This window comes from Herpailurus yagouaroundi, unplaced genomic scaffold (genome assembly GCF_014898765.1).
Source record: "Herpailurus yagouaroundi ecotype Mexico unplaced genomic scaffold, PumYag 139, whole genome shotgun sequence".
In the NCBI taxonomy this organism is placed as follows: Eukaryota; Metazoa; Chordata; class Mammalia; order Carnivora; family Felidae; genus Herpailurus; species Herpailurus yagouaroundi.
The window spans coordinates 30,500,167-30,514,749 of NW_024412394.1; the positions used below are offsets into that span (position 1 = coordinate 30,500,167).

General features: G+C 34.6%; 1 protein-coding gene across 3 annotated transcripts in view; it reads left to right on the top strand.

Annotated features, from left to right (window-relative positions):
• Positions 1 to 14,583, top strand: part of ADGRB3 (adhesion G protein-coupled receptor B3) — a 743,632-nt gene that overhangs the window by 5,098 nt on the left and 723,951 nt on the right. The gene's annotated exons all lie outside the window — the stretch shown is intronic.

Sequence of the window (14,583 nt, forward strand, 5' to 3'; positions counted from 1 at the left end):
TGTTTTTTTTTTTTTTTTTTTTTTTTTTTTTTTTTTTTTTTTTGCTCTTCTGGGTCCCCTCTTGGTATACATGAGGAGAGTGGGAGCGTGTCAGAGATGAGCTAGATGGAAAAAATAGTGCAACGGAAATGCAGAGGAAAAAGAGAAAGTACAGGAGTGATTTTCAGCTTTCACCCAATCCCCAGTGGGGGAGCTACCGGAGGATTTCAGATTGTGGATTATGTTTAATAACGCAAGAAAGCAGACATATTTTGAGAAAATGACTTTTCCTGTTTGGAAGGTTAACGGATGTGTTCCATTCGTTTGAGGACAGGCTGATACATATTCGCTCTCACTCTCTGATCCTGCAACTAGAGAGTGTGTTGATTTTTTATGCAGGAAATGTTTTCTGATCTCCACAAAGATCCCTGTCTGTGGAAAGGGACAGCCAAGCTCCAGTCCCTCTTTCCTCCCCCTCCCCCAACAGAAGTTGTCTTTGTGGCCAATATAAAATTGACACGTTGTTGGAGAATTTTCTTTAAGAGTAGCCAAGGCTTTGTAAGGGGGGAGGAGGGAGGGAAAGAGAGAAGGGTTTAACTAGCTAAATGCAATTTCTCTGCTGAAAGCAATTTGGGGGCTGGGGATTTATGGAGGAGCAGTGGTACAAGGGGAAAAGATGTGTTAGAAAATAAATGCAGACTAATGGCAATGAGAGAGGGTTGAAAACCTTTAAGATTTCTACAGGTCAGTGTTTCACTAACAGCTGTGGCTGAAGAAAACAAAGTGGTTTTAAATTACAGGAGTTCTTTTCTCTAGTAAAAATCCCAGAGAAGCACTTGCAACTGCAGGGATGGTATTTAACACCATTTAAAACTAATTAGTGTCCCCTAGAATAAGAAGCTACAGTACACACACAAAATGTGATGCTACAAGCTGGCTAATAAGACAATTATCACCAGAAACTAGTATTTGTTTGTTTTATTGTTGTTTTAATATAATCCAGAGAATCTGATTTTTCAATGGTTAAATTCCTATCTTGAAACTGACTGCTGATGACAAATGGAAAGTGAAGCCAGTTTTGCAGGCTTTTTTTGGTTAATGTCAGCAAGTGACACAAAGTTGTGTGCACATTAAGCATGATTTTCAGAGATTTTGCTGGTCATGATCATGAGATATGAGTTGAGACAGTGCCGGGATTTATAGAAGTTGGACAAGATAGCCATTTGTTCTGTAAATGAGTAAGAATATGAGTGATTTTAGACATTCGATGTATAAATCATGTGGGAGCACATCTATTTCTTTGGGCTAATTAGCTGGCAAAATGAGAAAGGAATAGCTCCACAGACAAATAAGTGATTGTGTTAAAATTATCATGTTAATAAAACTGAACTAGCAAAAGTTTATATAATAGGGGGCGAATATATGCTGTATCAGTAAAATTGCACAGCCTGTATTCTCTTTATTCTAAATTTGTGTTCTTTAATTGTTTAGGTATTCTGAGTCAGAAAGGTAAGGATAAGTAATTCCTGATGACATAATTGTAGCTGATGCATTTATAAGTAATTCTTATAAAATATATACGGCACTCCTTACCTCATTCAAAGAAGACCTTTTTGGCTATGCTGCGTTGTAGGAAAGGAATGTGAAAATCTGCAGACTCTTAATTTAGTAAAATTTATACAAATTGTATTAAATCTTAAATATTTTATATAAATGATATATAAAATCTTAGATTTATTTAATATCATTTCAAATAAATTGCCACTTCATGATACTCACAAGGTTAGAGGTTAGCAATTACATATAGTTGTGCTACTCATGTCTAGTTTTATTCCAAAATGTCTTTGCTTTACTTAGTAACATGTAATCCCAGCCTTTGAAATGAGGTTTTAAAAATTCTACTTAGATTTTCTATTAATGTATGATTTCTATTTTCTATAGAAAAGACTGTCCTGTAAGTCATCAAAGGAATAAATACAAAATTATTCTCCACAGTGTTTTACTTCTCTTTTATTCACTGTAATAAATACTGAAAACCTTGAGTAGAAATCTCTTCCACATTCATTGCATCATAGAAATGGCGCACATTGGACAGAAGAGTCTTTACATGCAGTAGATGCAGTTCTAGGTTGTTTAGTGTGGTGCTGATGGGGATGGTAGTGGAGTACCAAATGCTCAATGTTTTGAATGCATCCATTGAAATCACAAAATCATATCTAGTTAGTATTGAGGGAACTATAGGCTCACAGGACTGGAATGTTGATTTTGTTGACATTGGATTTCTACTAAAATGTTTGTTAATAATACACTTACGTACTGAAGAATTTCATAGCCAGAAAACAGCAAGAAGAAAACTATCTCTGTTTTTAGTGATACCAACAATTACAAATGTTATTGTGATTACATTATAGAAGTGAATAATTGGATTGATGCTTTATTAACGTGTTAAATATTAGTACATCTAGGTCTCTTTTAAGATCACGTTTGATATATTTGAGGGTGATAGGTGATTATAAAAACTTAGTTGCCATTCCCCAATTTTTATGTGAAAATTTGAAAACAAAGTAAATCAATAAAATGAAGCCTTTAAAAAATAATGATGTCTTACTTTAGGCAATATAAAAAAAAACTGTCTATATATAATGTATATAACCTTTTGTAAAGGAAACTCAAGTGATGTTGCTGTTTACCTGGTTTTCAGATACTGGCATTTATTCATGAGGTCTTTACTATGTTTTATAGTATATATGTGTGTGTGTGTGTATGTATATATATATATATATATATATATATATATACATACACACACACACACACACACACACACACACCATAGATGATTCTGGATCTCAGAGCTAAAATAGAAAATAGATGTGATATAGGATACTACTTCATACTATATCACCTAAAATAAGCAATTAAAACAGTTTTGGCGGAAATATTCTCCACCAGTGTATCTAAATAACATAATAAGCCTTAATGGAACCTTTGTTTCCTACTTACATCAATGGTGCTACTTATGTGAAGGGAAATTGGGATCTCTGTATAGATTCCAGGAAATCTGAACACACATACTCATTTGTCTCTACTCTGCTGTGCTAATCCTTGATATTCTGTCACTCAAGGGAAGTCTCACTATGGGACTGTGTAAAGTCTAGCCTGGGTTGTGTCTCTAGAGCAATTTGTGTCTCTAGCGGTGTTAAGTGTTCTCGTTTCTTTCTACTTTTGCTCTTTTTGTCCTTATTACTGTTCAGCTACCTTTCACCTTCCTCTTTATTGTACTTGGATCTTACTTCCTTTTTAAATGACTGCCATGATCCCACACTCTGTCAGAATGTAGAAAGGCATATTGAGTCTGTTGTTCCTTGAACACACAGAGCCTGAAAGTTTGCTCTGCCCCTTGGCTGCATCCCATCATACTTTGCATGTGCTGTACTTCTGTTCTAGCATTTATCATATTACAGTGTATTTTCCGCTTGTATTTCCATGTCCCACCACTAGATTTGGGAATGCTGCAAGCATAAAGACTGAGTCTTCAGTTGTCAATGACAGTCTTTTTTTTTTTTTTTTAATTTTTATTTTTGAGAGAGAGAGAGAGAGAGAGAGAGAGAGAGAGAGAGAGAACAAGCAGGGAAGGGGTATAGAGAGAGGGAGACACAGAATCCTTGAGCTGTCAGCACAGAGCCTGTTGCGGGGTTTGAACCCACGAACTGTGATATCATGACCTGAGCCCAAGTTGGATGCTTAACTGACTGTGCCACCAAAGGTGCCCCTCTATGACAGTCTTAATAGAGCTTCAGTAAATATTGGTTGAAATGAATGTTAAAGGAACAGCAACAAAAAGATCTCAATAGGAAAGATAGTAATACTTTGATTACCATCAAAAGAATAAAAATACATCGTTTGGAGAAAGTGGCCACCTTTTGCTTCTTGTATGTTTAGGGGAAGATGGCTACCTTTTATATAATTTCCAATTCCATTAATGAATTATTTATATCAGCTTCTGATCTCAAAATATTATTTAATGACATTTTTAAAAACAACTAAAGAATGGAATCATTAAGAAATACTCTTAATTATATATATGTGTAAATATATATTAAAAGATTCATGATCCATATAACTTTCTTTACATGACTATCTACAAAAGAAAATTGGCCAGTTTCTATCTGTTTAACTGTCTTCATTTCTCTCTATGTTCTTTCTTCTGGCTCTTGCATTACTGCTACAGTAATGACATTTCCCAAACCCTTTCTTGCACAGTTTGAAGACAAACACGCAACATCTTTCCAAGAAAGATGAAAAGAGTATTTGCATGTCAAGTTTAGTGCTTCTTGTTATTTACTCCTGTTTAATAATCTGTAAATGTAGTAATAGTAAAATACTACTAAAATTGTAGGCCTGATTAAGTAAAGTGCCATAATTCTTACTTCTGCCATTTTAGAATCTTGACAATTTAGGAAGTAGCTCATACATATAATATTTAATGAAAGAAAATTCCATTATATGGCAACATATTTTTGTAGACAAATTCAAATATTAACATGAAAATTTGTGTCTGTACACATATGTCCCATTCATTCACACATTTGCCAAGATGTATGTTTCAGTGGGTTTTTTGATAGCTGTAGATAAATGTACTGTAGGTTAGTTTTCTTCCAAAATAGACAAGGGAATTTTACTTTACTTAGAGTTCAGCTTTATGCACTACTTTGACTTCATTTCCCAATAGAAGCAATTTCATTGTTAAACTGAATGCTTTTATAAAATATAGCATTGTTTAGAATCACTCTGGTATATATTATCTAAAGCCATTTGGCCATTGGGTCTGAAATCATTGTTCATTCAAAACTAAATTTTTCTTACTTTCTCAAAATAACATTGCTGGGTTTTATATATTTTTTAATGTCTATTTTTGAGAGAGAGACAGAGAACCAGCAGCAGAGGGGCAGAGAGAGAGGGAGACACAGAATCAGAAGCAGGCTCCAAGCTCTGAGCTGTCAGCACAGAGCCCCATGTGGGGCTCAAACCCATGAACTGTGAGATCATGACCTGAGCTGAAGTCGGGCTCTCAACCAACTGAGCCACCCAGGTGCCCTAATTAAAATCCTGAATTAGAGAGAGCTGAGTTTGAATCTTTTCTTCTACATTTTAACTGTATTACTCTGTATTACTACTTTCCCCTTCTCAGATTAGGTTAGTCATGCTTATTTTTCAAGGTACAGGAGAACAGGAAATGACATCATGTATTGAATTTTAAAAACCTAATAAAATTAATGGCTTGGAATATTTTAGTTCCTGTCAGCCCTGTGGAAGTTTCTTCCCAAATCAATTAACTAATAAAAATCAGAGAGGTATGCAATTTTTCTAAGTATATCACTTCATTGAAATGAAGGGTATATTTTAGTGTAAGGTACACTTGAGACCCTAGAGTGACTCAGCTGCCTTGGAGCATCTGACAAGTGACTGAGCTTGACTCATCAATCTTCTGTAGTAGAGTGTTGAATTAAATGAGACTGCACATGTAAAAACACTTTAGTCCATTGCTCAAGTTACATTAGGCCCTCCATTCAGTTTTTGAATGTCTTTTTTATTCTTATCTTTTGGCTATAAATGATAGAGAATTGATAATAAATAATGAAACAGATTGCCATTTAATTATTTGAACTTGTTTAGGAATTTAGGGCATTTAACAAAGGATCATTAAGCATCTTGAATGTATGTCTATTTTGTATTAGTTACAGAAAAGGTAGCATCTCAGTACCTATGTGTTGATGGAGGCATGACTAATACATCAAATAGATCAAACTAGTGGTGTGTGAGTCATCCTAGGCCTAGGAAGATGTCCTTTGGATATCATTGCCGATAGCCTGCAAATCCATTTAAATTAAACAGTTTCATGATTATTTTGCTCTTTGCTGTGTTATGCAAAATTAAGTTCATGTTTTAAAATGTATGCTGAACAGAAATTATCTTGAAATATTAGTCCATATTAAACCATTTGGAAAAAAGTAGGACTATTTTGTATTTTTTTCCACTGGATTATGATCACATACCAGTAAATTCCAGGTTTTTCCCCCAAAGGCTTGTATACTGAGATATTGAAAAGAAAACAAAATTCTTTAGTACTTATTTAAAGATTCTGATATTTTCTTAAAGGAAGATTACAAAATGTCATCTATAAGACTTCATAAAATACTAAGTGCTCTGTGTTCAATTATCTTCCAACTATCATTCAGGAATTTTGCTCACTTGCAGAGAATAACCTAGCTATCTATCTGCTAAAGGTTAGTAAGTAATGTATTTCTACTGTACACAGTATAATAAATAACATTCACGATGAATACATTAATATGGAGCTGTTTCTCTCAAAATTAATTAGGTAAATAGGAGTCTTTTCTGAAATCTGATGCTTGCTGATAAAGCATTTTCTCCATAGCCACATCCGTCCCCATCACATAATCATTAATGCTTACAACATGTTATAAAATATTAAGGTAAAATGGTTATTGTTTGGTTTCTACCATGTTAAATGAAATAATTTACCTGGATATTATCAAATTATTTTTCCTAGGTAATAAGTTTCATTGGGGAGAGTTGTTTGGGAAAACAGAACAAATATATGCATGGAAAAGACATTAGAACACTGACAGAACCAGATTATAATACAGTTGACCTTTGAATACCAAGGGATTTGAGGACACAGTTGAAAATCTGCATATAACTTTTGACTCTCCCAAAACTTAGCTACTAATAGTCTGTTATTCACAGGAAGCCTTACCGATTACATAAACAGTTGTCTTACACATTGTGTGTGTGTGTGTGTGTGTGTGTATGTGTGTATGTGTGTGTATTGTGTGTTATGTGTGTATATATATATATGTGTGTGTGTATACATATATGCTATATTCTTACATAAACAATCGATTAACATGTTTTATTTATGTATATGTATATATATATACACATATATGTGTATATATATATATATACACATACTATATTCTGAAAGCAAGCTAGCAAAAAGAAAATGTTATTCAAGAAAATCATGAGAGAATACATTTATAATACTGTAATATATTTATATAAAAAATCTGTACATAAGTGGACTCGTACAATTCAAGCCCATGTTGTTCAAGGGTCGGCTGATTTAGAATGCAACTTAAATGTGCTTAAGCAGAATAAAAAGCATTAAAATAGTTGGGGAATCAACCAGAGAAGGCTACATTGATGAAATTACTTTTTAGCAATAAATATGTTAAGGTGATAGAAATATCACAGAAATATTATCTTGCCTGGGTAATTTATACTGGGTGGGTATTATAAAGTTTTTCTTTCATGATATTTCTGCTGTTCCTCCCTTTTAAGGTAATTTTTAAACTTCTGATAATTTTTAAACATTAATTTCTATGTTTGCATATCTAAACAATAATTTGTTCTCTAATAAACATTATTAAAGAGAAGCTTTACTTATATATCACTCCTCAGAAAATAAGTAAAGCATTATAATAAGCAATTTATAAATTTAAAGAAGATAGTAACACGTAACATTGAGAAAATGCTTTCCAGTTTGCCAAGCTCTGTTGCATATATTATTTTATTTGGGGAGTAATTGTGTGAAGCACATATTCTTTGCCCCATTGATATGTGTTGGTATATAGAACACCTTAAAGACTGGTTTTTCGTTCTCTAAAAATCTTAATACAAATTGGTTCAAATGAAAAACTAGAGAATTTCTGAGCTATGGGTTTTCTCAGTGTTTCTGGAGTGCTTGAATGTGAATCACAAATTCTCAGATATATGAGGGACTTTAGGCATTATATAGTCCCAATCATAACCTGATTAATGGATTCCCAATCTGCAAACATATTATGGGAACATTATTTCAGCTGAACTTAAATCTTCTTGGAATTTACATTTAGTACCATTTCTATAACATAACAGAGGCATGGTCACTTAGGACTGTTTGATAGTTCTACTGTTTTATATATATATATATATATATATATATATATATATATATATATATATCTTTTATCCAGCCAGGACAATAATCGGAGTATACTTCGCTATACTACTTAATACAGAGTAGTGTTTGCAAATTAAAGCTTTCATTCATTAGATTTTTGTTCTATTTGGTATATATTATGTAAACAATGTGGTGTTGATCTCAAAAAATGATTTTCAGTCTAAGCTCATTACGTTAAAGAGCAGTGTGTTTAAAGTTGAGTCTGTCTGGATTTACTAAGATGATTTAGCAATATCTATCTTGGATTTTCATTTCATTATCATTTTCTAGGGAAATCTGTGTTTTTTTGTTTGTTTGTTTGTTTTTAAGAAATAGCCTATCTTACATTTTTAGTTATTTATGCTACATTGAGAAATAGTGTTGAGGGTAGGAAAAGAGGGTAGCATTCCCTCTTCCCCTTGAAAGTCACAGCTTCAGTCAGGTAGGCTTACCCTTTGAGCTCTGGCAGCCACTCTGTCTTCTCAGCCTTTTAGCCTGTGGTGTAGTAATGGCTCCCTGCTGTTTCTACCCCTGAGTGCTATACTCCCTCTCTCTCTGGTTTCTCCAAGCACTATCCATGCCTTACTGTCTTTGCAAATTATCTTAATTAAGGACACTATCTGTTTCTTACTGGAACTCTGACTAGTATAGGGGTGTATAATTTTAGTGGTGAAGTGATTTCTGATTTCTTAAAAAAATTTTTTTAATGTTTTTATCTATTTTTGAAGGAGAGAGACACAGAGCATGAGCAGGGGAGGAGCAGAGAGAGAGGGAGACACAGAATTTGAAGCAGGCCCCAGGCTCTAAGCTGTCAGCACAGAGCCCGATGCGGGGCTCGAACTCACACACTGTGAGATCATGACCTGAGCTGAAGTCAGGCACGACTGAGCCACCCAAGCGCCCCAGTGATTTCTGATTTCTTATGAGATTGGTTAGAAACCAACATTTTAAGTTTCGATCCTTTATTTATTCACTCGTTAATTAACTAATTCAATCCTTTTATTGTGCTAAAGATCTTACATAATTATTAGCCTTTTTGTAGATTAGCTTATAGACCAGCCCAAGTAAACAGGGAAATACATAATAAAAAGAATTTAAACAATTGAGGGGCTCCTGGGTAGCTCAGTCGGTTAAGCATCCAACTCTTGGTTTCAGCTCAGGTCACGATGTTGCAGTTCATGAGTTTGAGCTCCTCATCAGGCTCTGTGCTAACAGAATGGAGCCTGCTTGGGATTCTCTCTCTCCTTCTCTCTCTGCCCCTCCCCTGATCATACATACTCTCTCTCTCTCTCTCTCTCAAAATAAATACACTTAAAAGAATATAGGTATTTAAAAAAGAAGTGAGTTAATGAAAATTAAAATCAGTTGGCCATATTTTTTTTAGCTTAGTTGAAATGGCATTTTTTACACTTAAATTTAGGCTCCATTGAATTTAGGCTCTCGTAATGTTTTTATATATTTACTTGTTGGTTTGTTGATTGCTTAGCTAATTCTTAAACTACATAATATATATACATTCATATACATCCCGTATGCATTTTCAGTGTTGATGTGGCTTGAGAATATTTAAACTGGCCTGAATATTCAAAAAAGTTTTGTGAATTGATAATTAAAAACAAGTAACTTCAGAGCTCCCATATAAAACTTAAAAAATACTGACAGATTAAGATTTTGCTCTAATTTTATATCATTATGATGTAAATGGAAATGGAAATGATGGAAAATGTAAAATGAAAATAGAATTTCAGTTGCTAACTAATCCAAGTTTCATTTTGCCTATTGATTTCATTATCCCTCTCGAAGCAAACCAAGAAGAAAACACACAAAAAGCATTTTTTCTTTCTTTGTTTCATTACAAAAAATGGATTGAGGCAGCTAAGTTTGCCCTTGTAGTCTCATCTAAGAATTATAGTTTTTTACTTTTACTCTGTGTTAGTCTTTTTGTTGCCTTTCATGTCAAAGAAAGATCCCAAGAGGGGAAAAAAGAAGTAATTTCCAAAAATTATGTGCCAACAATTATGTTGAAACAGAGCTTTATGATTTTTCTGAATAAATAATACATAACGAATATTTATTGTATACTGGATGCTTTTGGAAATGTTTCTTCTTTTGTAGCTGTTCATAATAATTGTAATGTGAAAAAGGGCACCTTGGGAAGAGAAAAATCTGTTTACTTTATGTAATCTTTCTACATAAATCTGGCAAACTTTCAAAGATCTGCTTCTGCCCTGTAGGCTGAGAAATTTGAATTTACTTTGGCTTCTCAGAGAGGTCAGCTTTCTTTATAGATATGTCAGGCTGTGGTCAGCTCTCTTTGGCTGGCCTTGGTTTTTGTAACTTATAGGGCAAACAGTATGTATTTTTTAATACATGTGCCTGAGAAATTAATCAAGCACACTGACTTTTTTTTTTTAATTTCTCAATAGGCTTTACTTTCAAATATGATGAAGCAAATAGCTGCGAAGCTTCATTGTCCATTTGCATAACAGAACATTTTAATCCTTTTGTGTAATATATTAAAATTTTTTAAATTTAAGAAATTTTAAAAACCTATGGCTTTTTTCTGTTTTAGTGATTCCCTGGAATTTTCTGATGACCATGTTTTGGTGTTCAACTGGTGATAAGGGCATAAATGAGTTCCAGGCATAATAACTATGTGTGCTTGCCTCTGGCCTCTGCATCAGGAGACCACAGAAACCACAGAAATGAAACAGAGAGAGTTTGGAAGCAGAATAGAAAGAAGTTGATCCACCAAGTAGTAAGAACTGATAAAGGTGAAAGAAACAAGTACATGTAGTCTGTGAATTAATACAACCTTTTTTTTCCCCCTAGAACTGGAACATTTTTTCTAAATAAAAGCCAATATATAAAAATGATTTAAAAAAATGGAGCTGTTTTGTTTGAAGTGGACAGGAGGCCTAGAACCCTGCCTAATCAGTCTCCTTTCTTTCTGTGTTGGCCCCAGAAGTAATTCTGCTTTAAAAACACACTATAGAACTATAAATTTTAGAAGTCTCTATGTAGAACCACATGTGAGAAATTAATGGTAGAAACTTTCTTCCTCTGAGAAACTAAAATTTTTAGTGTTTTGGTCACTAAGAATGTGTAAGAGCTATCATTTTTTTTTTTTTTTACTGAATTTTGCTTAAAACAAAATTTATAATTTGTCTAGGATCCATATGTCTATGGCCCATTTATCTGTGCTTAATTTTTCTCCATCCTCTGCTGTTCCCTTTCAACCTGGTAAAGTTTGCCTGGGCCAAACCAAACCTCAGGCGAGGCCCTCAGCCTATTCCCTCATGCCTTTTAGACATCTTTGATGCTTTGTGGGGAGTGTCTTATAAATGGACTCTGTTATTTTTCTTCCATGTCTCATCCAATTTGATGGTCATTTGCTCAGTCTTCTGCCAGCTGTTAGTGTCTCTGCCTTTGCTTTGCAGAGACCTTGGTGTAATAAAGCCATGCTGTGTTTGACTAAAGGTGAGATTCCCCACCCTTTCTCTTCTGTCACACTCTTTGTATGATGCCTTTTTAGTGCCTGTCATGTAAACATTCTTTTCAGAGTTTCTCTGGAATCAGTTAGTCCTGTGGCTCCAAGTAGGACCTCAGGATGAATGCCACAGTTCTTCATTTTTCCTTCTGGTCATCCAGATTCCAAACCTCTTCTATTGAAGGTTCCCAACCCTCCTGCAAATTTGCTTATTCCAATTATGCATGCCTCTTGCTCACATTCTAGTTTGCCTAGATAAAAATGAATATTATTTTAAAATTCTTTTGTATCTTTAACTTTAATTGATAAGTATTCAGAAGCCCCAATTTTAAATTTGTATCAGTGTAATACATTTGGTGCTATTCATTCTGACACTCTTATTGTTTTGTGAATCCCTAAATAGTTCAGTTGCAAACTCTAACTTCTTGGAATAAACTAAAGATACTGGGATAGTGAAAATTATTTTGAGTTCCTTTGATTGTTCACATATAATGGATATCCATAACTGAAAATAGCTTATATTAAAATCTTTTTTAAAAATTTATTTTAATGTTTATTTACTTTTGAGAGAGTGAGAGAGAGAGTGCACACTAGCAGAGGAGGGGCAGACAGAGAGGGAGACACAGAATCTGAAGCAGGCTCCAGGCCCTGAGCTGTCAGCTTGGAGCCTGATGTGGGGCTTGAATTCACAAAATGTGAGATCATGACCTGAACTGAAGTCAGACATTTAACCGACTGAGCCACCCAGGTGCCCTGAAAACAGCTTATTAAAACAACCAGTTTATTAGCTTTGACATTCTATAGATATGAGTGGATAATTGAAATGTTATTAAGGCTCTTCATAATTGCAGCCTTCTACCGTCCTGGGCACATAAGGAATCATGTTCCCGGCCCACTTGTGGTTGGGTGGAAAAGGGCACAAAAGTCTCTTTACTTCTGGCATGGAGACCTGTACTTAGAGAGAAGAGGCACCCTTGTCATCATCCTGATTCCTTGAATGTCTAAAATGAGAGGAGGCCCCTGCCTTTGCCCTTGCTGATCTGTGATTGTCGTGAAGCACAAGCAAGGAAGAACTTTTTCTGTTATGAGACACTGGGAATTTGGGGTTTGTCTTTGTTACTACAGCCTAAGATAACATATATAACTGATGCAATGTCCAGTTAGAGAGGATAGGGGAATAGTTGTGCTGATTGGTGTTGCTAAAAGGTAATTAGGCACATTGGTGACATATGTTGTAATTCAAATGTAATGACATGGTGGCCATGTCTGTCAGTGATATTTTGAGAGGAAGAACTCACCTGCATATTCCACAATGTACCCTGGGCAGCTGTATTTGAATTTATTGCTGGTAACAATATGGAATTCATTTTAGGTATTACTTATCAATATGTTACTGTTTTAGCCTAATTTCACCTAATTATGTGTTAGCCTAATTAAAATTAATACTAAAATAACTCCAATAATTGTAAATTTATAAGAGACCATTCTTTCAGTATTCATCTGAAAAGTTGTTAGGTTTGGGGTGCCTGGGTGGTTGAGTTGGTTGCTCAGTTGAGTTGGTTGGATTTTGGCTCAGGTCATGCATGATCTCATGGTTCTTGATGCGAGCCCCACATCGGGCTCCATGCTGACAGTATGGAGTTTGCTTGGGATTCTGTCTCTATCCCTGTGTCCCTTCCCCACTCTCTCTCAAAATAAATAAACGTAAAAAAAAGTCATTTAGAAAAAAATTAAAAGTTCTTAGGTTTTTTTTATATTTTCAAACATACACAGATTGAAGAGGGTATTGTGGTCTTTTGCTGAGTCATAATTATCACAGAACTAAGTAGAAAGAATTCATGTTAGCATGGTAGTTCTTGATGAAAAGTAAAACTTGTCCTGCTGTCTGCCCCTTCCCTTCTTTTTTCCTTCCTCCCTGTTTTTCTCTTCCTCCTATGTTACTTTTATTTTTTCAGATACATAAACTATGATTTATATATGTTGATCTAGATTCATCACTGCAATAATTTGCACAGACTCTGCTATCGATATATGTGTTGGTGTTTTCGGTAAAAACAAATATTTCTGTGGTAGTTGATAGGGAGCTTGTAATCACTTAGTAAGCACGGCTTCATTAATCTTAACAATTTTCTTGCGAGTTTAATTACGGAGCAATAATTAACCTTTCCTTTGGGTAGGTGGGTTTTGTCACATTGAGAAGTATTCTTACAGGAGACAGGAGAGGAAAAGTAGGCTGCTGTGAGTTCCTTAGTGGGGAGTGAAGAGTTCTTCCCAGTATTAGTGTGCACAGGCAAGTTTTGCTCTACTGCTCTGCTGTGCCTTACATTATTTTTCTGGCTTTTCCATTCTCAAGAAGTTTGGATTATGGTATGCTCATTAATTATAAGAGACACACTTCAGGATTCAAAGAGGGGTATAGAAGCCATTGAGCAACTGAGAAATTAAAACAGAAGCAAAACAAAAGCTTTCTGTTTTCTTTTTTTCAATCATATATTATGCTGTGAAGAAAATCCAGGGATGAAGTGAATTGTCCATTCACTTCCCACATGTCTACGTTGATAAGTAGCACACACACATACACGTACTCACTTATACATGAATTTATGATATTAAGTGATCACATGGCATTAAATGATCACAAGCATTGTATATATTATATTTGAAAAGGTAAACATTTTTCAGTAGTTTGAGAATATATTGCCCCTTCAGCTACATTTACTAACTAAATATGTACTGAATATAAATCTAGCTACATTGACTCATATGAAGATCAATGGAATGATAAGAAATAAAAATGCCTTTTTCAGGGACACCTGGGTGGCTCAGTCGGTTAGGTGTCCAGACTCTTGATTTTGGTTCAGATCATGATCTCACAGTTAGTAAGATAGAGCCCTGCATCAGGCTCTGTGCTATTAGCACAGATTCTCTCTCTTCTTCCTGTCTCTGCCCTTTGCCCGCACGTACAAGTGCACACTCTGTCTCAAATAAACAAATAAACTTAAAAAAATTCTTAAAAAAATACCTTTGCAATGGAAGCTTTAAACTTTAATCTGTTCAAAAATCCAGTTGAAGTGTTTTTAATAAATACATTCAGAGCAGTATTCTG